Source organism: Grammomys surdaster, unplaced genomic scaffold (genome assembly GCF_004785775.1).
Source record: "Grammomys surdaster isolate TR1022 unplaced genomic scaffold, NIH_TR_1.0 130, whole genome shotgun sequence".
NCBI classification, from domain to species: Eukaryota; Metazoa; Chordata; class Mammalia; order Rodentia; family Muridae; genus Grammomys; species Grammomys surdaster.
Window position 1 is genome coordinate 22300131 of NW_021604588.1, and position 12168 is coordinate 22312298.

Consider the following 12168-nt stretch of genomic DNA (forward strand, 5'->3'; position numbering starts at 1 on the left):
GACTGGGGTTCTCAGACCAGAGACTGGAGTTCTCACACCAGGGGCTGGGGTTCTCACACCAGGGACTGGGGTTCTCAGACCAGAGACTGGAGTTCTCACACCAGGGGCTGGGGTTCTCACACCAGGGGCTGTTTGCTGTGAGAACCAGAGGAAATTTGCTGGCATATCATTCCCAAAGAGGACTGTCTAGAGATAGAAATGCTCAGGGAAAGGGCATTCGTTAGGTGGGATGTTCTGGGTGTCTCTATGCACGCTATGGAAGTGGCTGACTAGTTACTATAAGACAGCACTCTAGAGTAGAACTGTTGCCCAGATGCATGCTGGGTCTTAGATGCTCCAAGGAAGACAGAAGTGCCCCTCTTTTCATCTCAAGCCCTGAACGAGATGCATCTGCTGGCTTGCCCTTGGATTCTGGAAATGCTGATTTATCAGATCACTGAGGATGTGGTTGTCAAGTTGTCAAAATGCAATCAAAGGTTTTCTAGCCCACGACCTGGGTTAGCGGTCTAGATTGCCTCACAGAAGAGAGGCAGCCTGCTAAATGACAGTTTTTCTAAAAGTCTCTCTGACGAGGTTCAGTTCTCCCATCCCAGATAAACTACTGTTGTGATAACAGCCCCTCACACCGCACTAGACATTTCTGTCAAATTCTAAAGGCAGGTTGAGAAAAGATGGATGGAACTTGAGAGTATCATGCTAAGTGGAAAAAGCCAAAGATTGAAAGAGAAATAGTACATTTTCTCTCATGCGTGGTTTCTAAAAGAAAGAGATGGAAATGTAAGGGAGACCATTTGGGAAGTGATAGGGGAAATATGTGAAGGGGGGAGACCATGCTCACCTACTTCACACAGGAGGTAAGCATGGTCAAGTGCATGGCATCCACATACAAGAGATGTACTGGCTGGTTTTGTGTGTCAACGCCAAAGCTGGAGTTATCACAGAGAAAGGAGCCTCCCTTGAGGAAATGCCTCCATGAGATCCAGCTGTGAGGCATTTTCTTAGTGATGGGGGCGCGGGGACAGGGTAGGGCCCAGCTCATTGTGGGTGGTGCCATCCCTCGATTGGTAGTCCTGGGATCTATAAGAAAGCAAGCTGAGCAAGCCAGGGGAAGCAAGCCTGTAAGTAACATCCCTCCATGGCTTCTGTATCAGCTCCTGCTTCCTGACCTGCTTGAGTTCCAGTCCTGACTTCCTTTGGTGATGAACAGCAATGTGGAAGTGTAAGCTGAATAAATCCTTTCCTCCCCAGCTTGCTTCTTGGACATGATGTTTTGTGCAGGAATAGAAACCCTGACGAAGACAAGTGGTGACCAAAGAGGTGACCATGGCCAAAGTGCATCCATGTATGAAAGTATCATGATGAAACCCTTTATTTTTGCACAGTTAATAAGCCTTAGCTTTTTGAAAAGAGAAGAGTCAGGTAGAGGCAGGATGTGGGACGTTAGGTACCAGCAGCTGCTGCCATTGCTACCTGCGTGAGGATCATGGAGTAGGAGGGAAGATTTGTTTACATTCTTTTTTCCAGGCCCTGGGACAGTTTCGTGCTGAGCTTGCTCTAGCCAGACCATTCCCTAACAAAGCTCACTCCACACAGACCTAAGATCAGTTGGGGGAAGCCTGGTATCCCAGGATGCACTTGAACTCGAAGTTCGAGCAGAGTAGAGGGAGATTAGGAAGCAGCTGGTCAGGGCGGGATGGGCTATGCACCGTCATGACCTGTCAGAGCTGTCTGATGTGAATCACACCATCTCAGAGCCAATTCCCAAGAAGCCCCTCCTGGCTTCCCCACTCGCTCCCCTTTCCCTGCCATCCATCAGTGTCTGCTGATTAGGGGGAGGTTGCCAAGACCCTCACCCAAGGCAGCTAAATCAAGATAAATGAATCAGCTTTAATAATGGGTGATTTCAATTTATCAAATCCTATTTATGCTTTTTTTTCTCCACGTCTCAGTTTTCTATAGATGTAATGACTCTACGTGAGAAGACGTCAAGCTATAGTCAGAGGCTTGTCCCCATTTCAATGGTGTTGGTGACTATAGCAGCAGCTGTGCTTCATGGTTACAGATATGGAACACTTAGCATTTTTGGGGGGGGCACTGCGTTTGCTACTTCACACGTCTTATCTCACTTAATTCTCAGAAATAGTATGCTATATCCTCATCTTAACTTGCATATAAGGAAACTGGTGTTCAGCAGGTTGGCCACTCAACCCAGGTTACAGCTACTTTGCATCCTGGCTTCCCAAACCCAGTGCTTTTCAAAGAACTGTCCTTGAACCACTGAAATAGTAAATCTGTGGACCTTCTTAAGCTTCCTGTTCCTGGATTCCTCTTAGAGCTAGACAATCAGAAGCCCCTAGAGATGTGACTTTGCAACTTACATTTTGAACACATTCCCGGAGAATCTTGTAATGTGGTGGTTTGGGTGGGAAAAGTTCCCCCATAGTCTCAGGGACTTGAACATTTAGTGCCTGGTTGGTGGTGCTGTCTGGGGAGCTAAAGTAACCTTCAGGTGGTGAGCCTTGCTGGAGGAAGTAAGCCACTGGAGACAGGCTATGCAGGCTCATAGTCTTACCCCACTTCCGGTTCACTCTCTCTACTTCCTGTTTGTGGTTGGAGATGTGATCTCTCAGCTACCCGTCCCAAACACCCGGTGCTGCGCCTTTACGCCATTATGGACTTGTTCTGGAACCACACACTAAAACAAGCTTCTTTCGTAAGTCACTTTTGATGTTTTATCACAGTCATAACTAACACATATACAAACGCCAAAGTCGGAGAACCACTGTCCTTGGCTTCTGAGATACTATAACCACATGGTATAATTTTGAAATCAAAGGTGTCAGTCAGCTAAAGGCTGGGCTTCTGTGGTTACTCTGGGAGCTGAGATGGCTTCCTTCCAGAGGACTAGTGGAGAAAACTGGAAGCAGTGACTTGTGTTTTTGTCTAGATTGGGTTTATGTGGTTTCCTCGCATTTGCTTGGCCCCCATTCTGTGGTTTGCACACCAGGAGGATGGCTGTAAGGACCAGTGAATATGGTGGTAGATTTAAGAAATTCAAAGTGCTGTGAACACGGATGTGATATTCATCATGAAGCTGCCTGAGCCACGGAGGCAGTTGTAGCACCACAGAGAATGAGAGGGACTTTATGAACATACAGAGGTGAGAGGAAAGCACAAATGCCCTGGGCTGGGCATCTTGGAGATGTGCCAGCCTTTTAGGAGGGGCCATTCCTACTACAACCCAAAGGAATTCATTTCTACCAGGCCAAGTAGTCACGTGCTTCCTCTGCTGTGCACCTCATTTCTCAAGTTCTTTCTGTGGGATTTGGATATACTTTCTGCCTCAGTTTCTCCCATATGTATAGGTAAAAGACAACCCCGGGTTCCTTCCTAGCTATGCCTGTCAGCATTGTTGTACTTTGGTGAGACATGATTAAATGTTCTCCATGTGCTTGGGTTAGAATTACCATGGTTTGGCTAGGTGTCTACTAAAGGCGCTATGTTAAAGGTTGATCCTTAGCCTGCAGTGCCATTGATGGAAATTTCAGGTTAGATCTGATAGGAGGAAGTTAAGTCACTGGAGACATCTTTAGAGGGGATATTGGGGCCCTGACTCCTTCTTGTTGGTCTCTTAGTGTTCTTAGCCTCCCTGAAGTGACAGACTTCCTCTTCCATGGGCTTCCACAGTGATGTGTCTCATAGGCCCTGTTATGCACTGGAAACCAATGAAGCAGGAAGCCAGTACGAACCTTTCAGCTTTGTAACTTGACTGTCTTCAGGTAACTTTTTAGAGCTATGGAAAGCTGACTAATGCAAGCAGCATTTCATTTACCCCTCATCCTTTATAGACAAGCGAACCGATGTAGGGAGCTCCCTCCACCTGAGCCAGTAAGTGATGGAACTCTAGTTCTTTCTCTCTGTCCCACCCACCCAGATGCAAGCAGGCTGGGAGCCAGCTGGGTAAGAGGATGTTAAACTTCTTGCTGGGCTGAGATCCTGCAGGAGTGTCCATATTGGAAAGCAAACTCTTCTCCCTGGTCTCAGACAGTGTGGCCCGAGTCATTCAATTAGAGAGAAGTAATTGGCAGTAGAGACTGCCTCTAGCAGTGGTAATTACCTCCAGTGCCTTGTTGAAATAGCCAAGCTACATGTCAGTTTCTGCTGTAAGACCTTAATTATAATATAAACAGCTGCCCTTCAGCCCCACAGGGGCGGCCTTCCCCCGCCTGCCTCTTCTGGCCTGGGAATGGCACTCCCTCACAAGTGGTCAGAGAGGTTCAGGAGTGCAAAGGGGATATGTGGGAGGTGGGGCTGCTGCCTGTGTGTTCAGTGGGCTTGAGTGACTGAATCAGAGGAAGCCGCCATCGGAGGCCACCTTTTCATAAGGAAGCCACATCCCCGTTTCAGCAGCAAGGCAGAAAGCTAGCCTCCACTTGGCTCTACCCTCCTTGAGGTGAGGAGGGATGCAAGAACGCTGAGGGATAGCCTGCCTCACTTTCCCCTGTGACAAGGAACTGGCTCTCCCCTTCTGGAGTCCAGCTCCATGGTTGGATAGGACCCTGTTTAGCTCCCGGTACATGCCAGTGTTATACTAGACACACCCCTGAGTGTTTCCCACTGAAACTTCCAAGTACTTCAGCATCTGGGGTGTTAATGACTCCATGTTGATGTTGACCAAAAGGTGCCCTGAAAATTCTGTAGATTAGGCTCAAATTGCAGCATGCATGTGCATGCCTAGCCACACCCACACACACACACTCACACACATGTGCACGCGCACACATGACAGATACAACAGAGAGACTTAGGCTCGAAAGGTTGGCCACTACCAGGCACCTGAGAGGGTCCAGGAACGGGTGCTGATGTGGAAGTAGAGGCTGAGTGCAGAAGGGATAATGATGCTGGTGGCTGCTCTCACAGACCAGCCTGTCTCTGAACCTTCTATCCCACAGGGTCCATTCTGTGTCATCTGATGACTTCATTTACAGACTGAGCAGAAACGATCACGAATCTTTGCGATAAAGTAAGACAGGGGTCATCTGGTAGCCAGAAATGTCTTTTCAATAGTCAAGAGCAAGGTGGCTTCTTGGAGGCCCTCAATATTGAATGATCAAGACAGTCCCCAAAGAGCAGGCATAATGATCAGAGACTCATTTTATTTTTACTCCCTTTAAAACTCTTATGTCAATATAATATGTGTGTGAATACAAGAAGACAAATATCTCATTCACAGAGATCGACGTTTATAAACTACATGTGTCTATGTGACTCTATGCTAATGTAGGATATATATTTATATACTTAAGAATGTTTTAGAACTTAGGATGCAAGATCAGAGTTTTGGAGCCCTCTGAGTTACATGGTGATATATTGCCTGTTCTAGTTTCAGAAGCCATGCTTGAGGACAGTGGCCTGTTCTGATGTCTTGACATGATAGCAACTATTCCTCATGACGTATTCCTGAGTTTGTTTAATTTAGCCTTACGGAAGCCAAGTAACATGGAATGTGGCCTGTATAACCAGATTACCTCGCTCCAAGTCCCTGCTCTGGCATCTTCTTGATGAGGGCACGGGTTAGATCTTAATATTCTGCTTCTCAAGATCCTTGTAGACTAGAACTTACATTCTATTTTTATTTCTTATTTTGTTGTTATTTATGTGTATGTGTGTGCACCTGCAAGCATTTATGTGCGCTGCGTGTGCATGTGCTGGTGTCTTTGAGTGTAGAAGGAGTCTGATCCTCTTAAGCTGCAGTTACAGGCCATTTGTAAGCCTCCATACAGGTGCTGGGAAATAAACCCATGTCCTTTGCAAGAGCAACAAATGCTTTTAACCAATGAGCCATCTCTCCAGTCCCCAGAACACACCTTCTAGACACTCCATTCTGCTGTAGGAGTGACCCAGACATGGTTGTGAGTGCTTGGCCATGGGTGCCTCGGTCACAAATGCTAGTAAGGAGATGTTTGACTGATCATGAGGAGGAGCTTCACGGAATCAAGGGGAGGAGCTCACAGTCAGCTCCCACCAGATAATTCTAAAGCCCTGTGGTTCTGGACCATGATGGACACTAGTCTACGTTTGTACTGCCACCAATGGGTGTGAGAAGTTCAGTCTGCTTCTGTTTCTAAGAATCTCTCGTTCTCTCCTTCTATTCATATCATCCTCTCTATCCGTCTCCCCAAACCGGAACAGAGAACATAGCACCTTCCTGGAAGATGCCGAGCAGACTTCCCCTTGCCATCCTCCAGGGTCTGGCAACACTCCCTGGACCCCTTGGGATATCCTTGTTCTAAGGAGATATTCTAGAGCCTTCTGGATCTGTAGTCAGGACCAGCAGGAGTACTGCAGGAAAAGAGGTGCCACTAAGGACACACGAAACTTCCACTGAATGTAGTATGTCTGGCCAGATGAGACTAGGTTACAGCTTACACCAACCACATTTTCTCCTGTTGGCTGCTGGCTTTCCTTGAAAGTCCCTGGGTGCCATATCCAAATACTCCAACACCTTATAAAATATAGATAACCTATCTTTGTTATAGAGACCTTGAGCCCTCTTGTGAGGATCTAGTGATTTCATAGCATTTCATATCACTCTACCCCCAGGCTCCCACCCTGGCAACAGCTATTGGGTGTGTCAGGCTCAGTCTATGGGGTTTATGTTCATGTAGATCGGGTGCTGACCATCAACTAAAGAGGAAACTACCAGACCTGAGGCATTGGAGAGGGAAGCCAGCTCCGCTCTGTGGGGCTCCTGGGGCTTGGCACTCCTGCCTTCCTGCCCAGCTCCACCTGTTGTTCAGCCTCCTCTGGATGCCACACCAGTTTTCTACTACACTTCTCTAGGATAACAGGGCCACTGAGAGCTTCCTGAAGGTTTTTAGCGTGTGAAGTGGTCTGAAACAAACAGTAAGTAAAAGTAGAATTTCCAGGAAAAAGAAAAAAGGCAAACTTGCAGAAGTTCCACCACGCGTTAAATGCTGCACTTAAGATACATTAGGATTGCAATTAGAGCCCGTGAGAGGCTCTTTATATTTCTTTATTTCTCAGTAACCTGACTACAACTTTCACGTCTCCATTCATTTCCTAGAAATCCTTCTTTAATGAAAACTGAAGGACCGTGCCTGTGTTTGCTGAGACTGCTACGGGCTGTGATGGCTTCATCTCAGGGCTTCTCTCTTGATGGAGCATGAGACAGGACTAGGGCTCTCCAGAGACTCTTAAAAGAGAGCTTTAAGAAAGAAGCAGCCAGTAAAAAGTTGCCTGTGGAGTTATGAGGCCTGGCTGTGTGGCAATTTTCTTAACCTTCTAATCCCAACTGTCCAATTACAGTTTACAGGCCCCTGGGGACTGTGGCATTAACTAAATGAAGAGCAATGGATGACCCCATGCTGTGGGATCAGACACATCCAGCGAAGACACTAGCGGAGGAGAGGTGCACCTATTAGAACAATCACGGAGGCAGCCGCTGACGTAGACAGAGCAGTTCCCCCCAGACTGCCTTCCACCTTGCCTTCATTGACTGCTCATATTTATAAGCCAATTTCTCTGGGCATAAATCTTTTAAACACATCCAGCTAACTTCTGCAGGGGTGCCCCATGAGACCCCGACTACTGAATGAACTGTCTCAGAAAGGGACTCATGAATCAGAGGACTCTCATCTCCAACTTTCCATCTCGGTCTTCTTGGCAACAGAAATCCTGGACTTAAGGAAACTGAAAACTCAAGTTCAGACTCTTGAAAAAGAGTGCTTTGGGCTTTGGTCTGGGAGTTGGCTGTGGTAAGGAGCAGGCTGTGTGCCTCAGAAAGTCCGTGCCCTTTAGTGAACTCAGAGGGCTGTTGGCTTTCTGCCCTGTGGCTCAGTTTCTCCCTGTGCACTCAGAAAAGAGGTAAGTATGGACTCTTCACAGTGAGAGGCCCTGTTCCTTCCCTTTCTTACTGCACCTTCCTCCCTTCCTTTCAAAAACATTCCAGATAAACATCTCTAGGGTAAAGAAGAGGGATCCCACAGAGGCTAAAGTAAAGCCTTGAAGATTGGGCTCCGTTTGAGTTATTTGATTCTGTTTTGGGGTTGTCTTCTCAGAGGGAACTCATGCCATCTTATCTAACAGAGCTGAGCAGGGCTTTATTAGGTACATGTGCTGAAGAGTGATTCACATACAGTAAACTACCAATATTCAAACTCGTTTGGAGTCATGAATGAAATGAGACTAAAAGGAACGTTGTGCACAGCAGCGTCTCAACTAACAGTGTTGAGAGGGAGGACGACGTTAAGGCTGCAGCGTTTGTGGAAACCCTTGAGGGCTTTTCATTTCCTATAGAAAAGTCTAGAACCCAAAGTGCAAGAAGTGAAGGCTCTTACAAATTCAGTCAACACTTCTGCATCTTGTCAGTGGCTGTGCTACACCACCCACATAGCAGATAGGTGACTTAGCGTTTGCTCTGGAAAAGCCATGCCAATGGAGAAGCCTGGAGGTCACAAGGCCAGTTTTACATCTCCCATAGTGTCTGAAGTGTTGCAAGCTCACCAGAGATGAAGGCTGAATGAGATCAGAGCATGGGGCTGCGGAGGCAGCTCTGGGTAAAGTGCTTACTGCACAAGCTTGGAGACCTGAGTCCAAGCATCCAAGCAGAGGCTGGTGTAGCAAGATCTAGAACTTGGTGGGTGATGTTGTCAGGAACAAAAATGATTTCCAGAGCTGGCTGGATAACCAGCATAGTTGAATGGAGAACTTCATGATCATTGAGGTAGCCTGTTTGAAAGAGAATGAATGAAAGGAAGGAAGGAAGGAAGGAAGGAAGGAAGGAAGGAAGGAAGGAAGAGGGGGAGAGAGGGAGGAAGGAAGAAGAGGGTAAAAGAAATGTGGGAAACAGTAGAGGAAAAAGACCCATAGGTGATTTGCAGCCATCATAAAAACGTGCATGAGTAAACACGCTGGCACACACGTGTATAACACACACTCACACATCAAGGAAAAGCATGTGAATGTGTTACATGCAATTGCTTCATTTTGGCAAAATTGGAGAATAAGTCTTGGGCAGATTAAACAACATATGTAAGCTAATCAATGATGTGAAAGCTATGAAGAAGTAGGAATAACACAGATCTGAGTCAGGAGGGTCAGGCATGGATGGTGGTGGAGACAACAGCCACCACTCTTTGCTTACTGTTGTTTTAAACATTATTTTATGTGCATAGTATTGTGCTTGCCTGTATGTCCATGTATCACACGCGTGCCTGCTGCCCACTGAGACTAGAAGAGGGCATTAGATCCCCTGGGGTTGGAGATACAAATGGTGGTGAGCTAAGCCTGGGGTTCCAGGAATTGAATCCATATCCTTCAGAAGGGCAGCAACTGCTCTTAACCACTGAGCCATCTCTCCAGCCCTGGTTTGTTTGCTTTTATGTTAAAATCCAGACATTTCTTTAGTGACATGAAACTGATTTTTAAGCACAAATGTAAGCACCATTTTTCATGATTGTTGTTCTTTATCCTTCCACTGAATCTGGGTTTGGATTCTAAGGCAGCCACTGGCCAGGCAAATGCCCCAAATAAGAAAATTACTTTCTGTGAGCTTCATTTTCCTTGGCTGTTATTCAAGGATAGACCTTTAAGAGTATTGCACTGACAATGAATCAAATTACTATATGAAACCCTCTAGACGTGCTGCCCAGGGTGAGAAGAGCGACGCTGGTTCTGGAACAAACTTGACGCTTGAAACATACCTTCACATTGCAATGTGCACTGCTAATGGTCTCTGCATCCCAAAGCGGTCATCTGTAAACTCCATCCCCTAGTGACCCAGGAAAACTCTCCATCTTTACCCTCCAGGGTTCTCACTTCTGTGTTTGTCAGTGACCCCCTTGGATCACTTTGATATCTCAGAAAATAAAGCAAAACAAAACTACTTCCTTATACTTTACTGGATCTCCTTTATTGTCAAGCTTTTCTCTTCTTCTAAGAGTTCTTTTTTTAAAAAAAAAATGTGTGTATTGTGTAAGCGTGTGTGTATAAGTGTGTGTGTGTGTAAATGTATGTGTAAGTGTGTGTCTATGTGTGTGTCAGTATGTACGTGTCAGTGTATGTGCAGATGTAAGTGTATCCATGTGTCAGTATGTGTGTAAGTGTGTGTGTATAAGTGTTAGGGCATGTCAGGAGTAAACTTTGCATGTCAGATCTTAAGAACTATTGACTTTATATTTTGAGACTAGGGCTCATCAAGTAGGCTAGGCTGGCCAGTGAGCCCCAGAGATATCTGCAGTTCATACATACATACATGATTTTATAAATATACATACACACACATATATATGATATATGTGTGTATATATATGTATATGTACATATACATATATATATATGCCTCTCTAGCTTCGTTGTGTTCTTATGATATGAACTATGTTCACATTTCCCTGTTCACCCTACACAAGTGTTCTCCCACCTGGTGTTGGTGTCCCCAGGGACCAGCTCTTGTCCCTGGATAGTGACATCTTTCCTGCTGAGTCTAGTGTTGGCAACTTTTGCTGCCTTACTGGATCACACTCTCCCCGGTTATGCCTGTTTACTCCTCCTGAAAAAAAACTTGCCTGATTCCCTGTTACCTTTACTCCATAGTGAGGCTCTCTCACTCCTCGTGCAGAGCAATAAGAAATCAAATAGCAAGGATATATTGTTGCCCTAGCCCTCGGCCCCTCGGGATGGTCCTTAGTGCTGGGGGTAAGAAGGCATGGAGTCAACAACACGGACTCTGGGAGTCAGGTGAGAAGTGGAAACAGACTTGTTTATTGTGGATTTAGGGAGTGCCTTGAAACCCTCCATCCGGTGTTTATTAAGGGAGAGTTACTCTTGGGGACTGTTTTGGGGATTCAAGCTCAGCTTGTTTGTCTTCTGGACTCTCCTCATGATCACATCTGATCATTGTCTGGAGTTGAAAAGCTTCCAGGTGCCACTTAAAGCATCAACAAGTAGCACCCAAAGTGCCACCACAACAAGTATGCCACCACTACAACAAGTATGACATCAGAATTGAAATTAGCACACCTCCACATGATTCTTGAAAATTGGCGGGAGCTGTGAAGATGGAATAAAGACCACGTGGTAGATTTTGGCTGGCTGGAGCATCCAACTGAGGTGGACACGGACATAATTCAAAGCTGGAAGTGTACACTGGTCATTTGGTCTATGTTAGTGTATGTTAGACTTCCTGTGTCAGCACTTTATTTTCTTTTGGCACATGGGTGTGTCCATGCATGCGTGTGTGTGTGTGTGTGTGTGTGTGTGTGTGTGTGTGTGTGTGTGAAAGAGAGAGAGAGAGATGCATGTTTATATTAGTGTTTTGTATGTGTGTAGATACATGAGTGTGGGTAGATGTGAATGGGTGTGGTAATGTGTGTGTAGACTAAAGACTGATATCAGGTACTTTCCTCAATTCCCTCCATTTTGGTTTACTGAGGCAGGGGCTCAGTGGTTTGGCTAGCCTAAATAGCCAGCTCATCCCAGGGATACACTGTCTCTGATCTTTCCAAAGGCTGGATTTACAGGCAGACATCAAACAAATGCAGTTCCGTGTAGTTCCTGAGAATCAGAACTCTGGTCCTCATCTTGTGTGGCAAGCTGTTTTACCATGTGTCCCTCTTCCCAGCCCCTGGAATGACACTTCTCCAGCTGGGCCTGTGATCTTGGATAGGTCTGGAAATGGACTTAAATGTGCTTTGAGTCCTCTGCACCCTAGGTTGAAATATTATGTGTGTGTAATGATGTTTCTTGTGCTTTAGGAGAGAACCCATCACTTTCAGATGATGTTCTGAGGGTAAGTGGTCATAGCTCAGGGCCCTTAGTCACTCAACGCCTTCTCTGGAGTGAAAGCTCATGAAAGGGTACTGTAGTGTAGGGTATCACAGATTTAAAAAAACAAGTTTCCAATTAATAACTAAAATGACCTCTCAAAAAATGAGTAATTTGAGAAAAGATTTCTGGTTCCAACAACATAACTGCAGAAGTGAATCTGTTCTCACACTGTTGAAATGTAAATGTTTGAAGAGAAACAGGTCTGGATCCTGGAATGAGGGAGCATTCAGACACACCCCATCCTTCCTCCCTCTGCACAAATCCCCCTTTTCATTTCTCCACAGCCACCTGCACTCTCCATTTCCTCCGCTTTCACTTGTG

At 46.0% G+C, this 12168-nt stretch overlaps 1 long non-coding RNA gene across 2 annotated transcripts in view; it reads left to right on the forward strand.

Moving 5' to 3' along the window:
- Positions 1-7629, forward strand: part of LOC114615269 — a 20127-nt gene extending 12498 nt beyond the window's left edge. Inside the window, exon 3 of one of the 2 annotated variants that reach the window (XR_003710447.1) lies at positions 7330-7629. This is a non-coding gene — a long non-coding RNA (uncharacterized LOC114615269). Of the gene's footprint in view, positions 1-7087; positions 7202-7329 lie in introns of those variants that run through there. The other variant, XR_003710446.1, reaches the window with a different exon arrangement.
- Positions 7630-12168: the final 4539 nt, after the last annotated feature.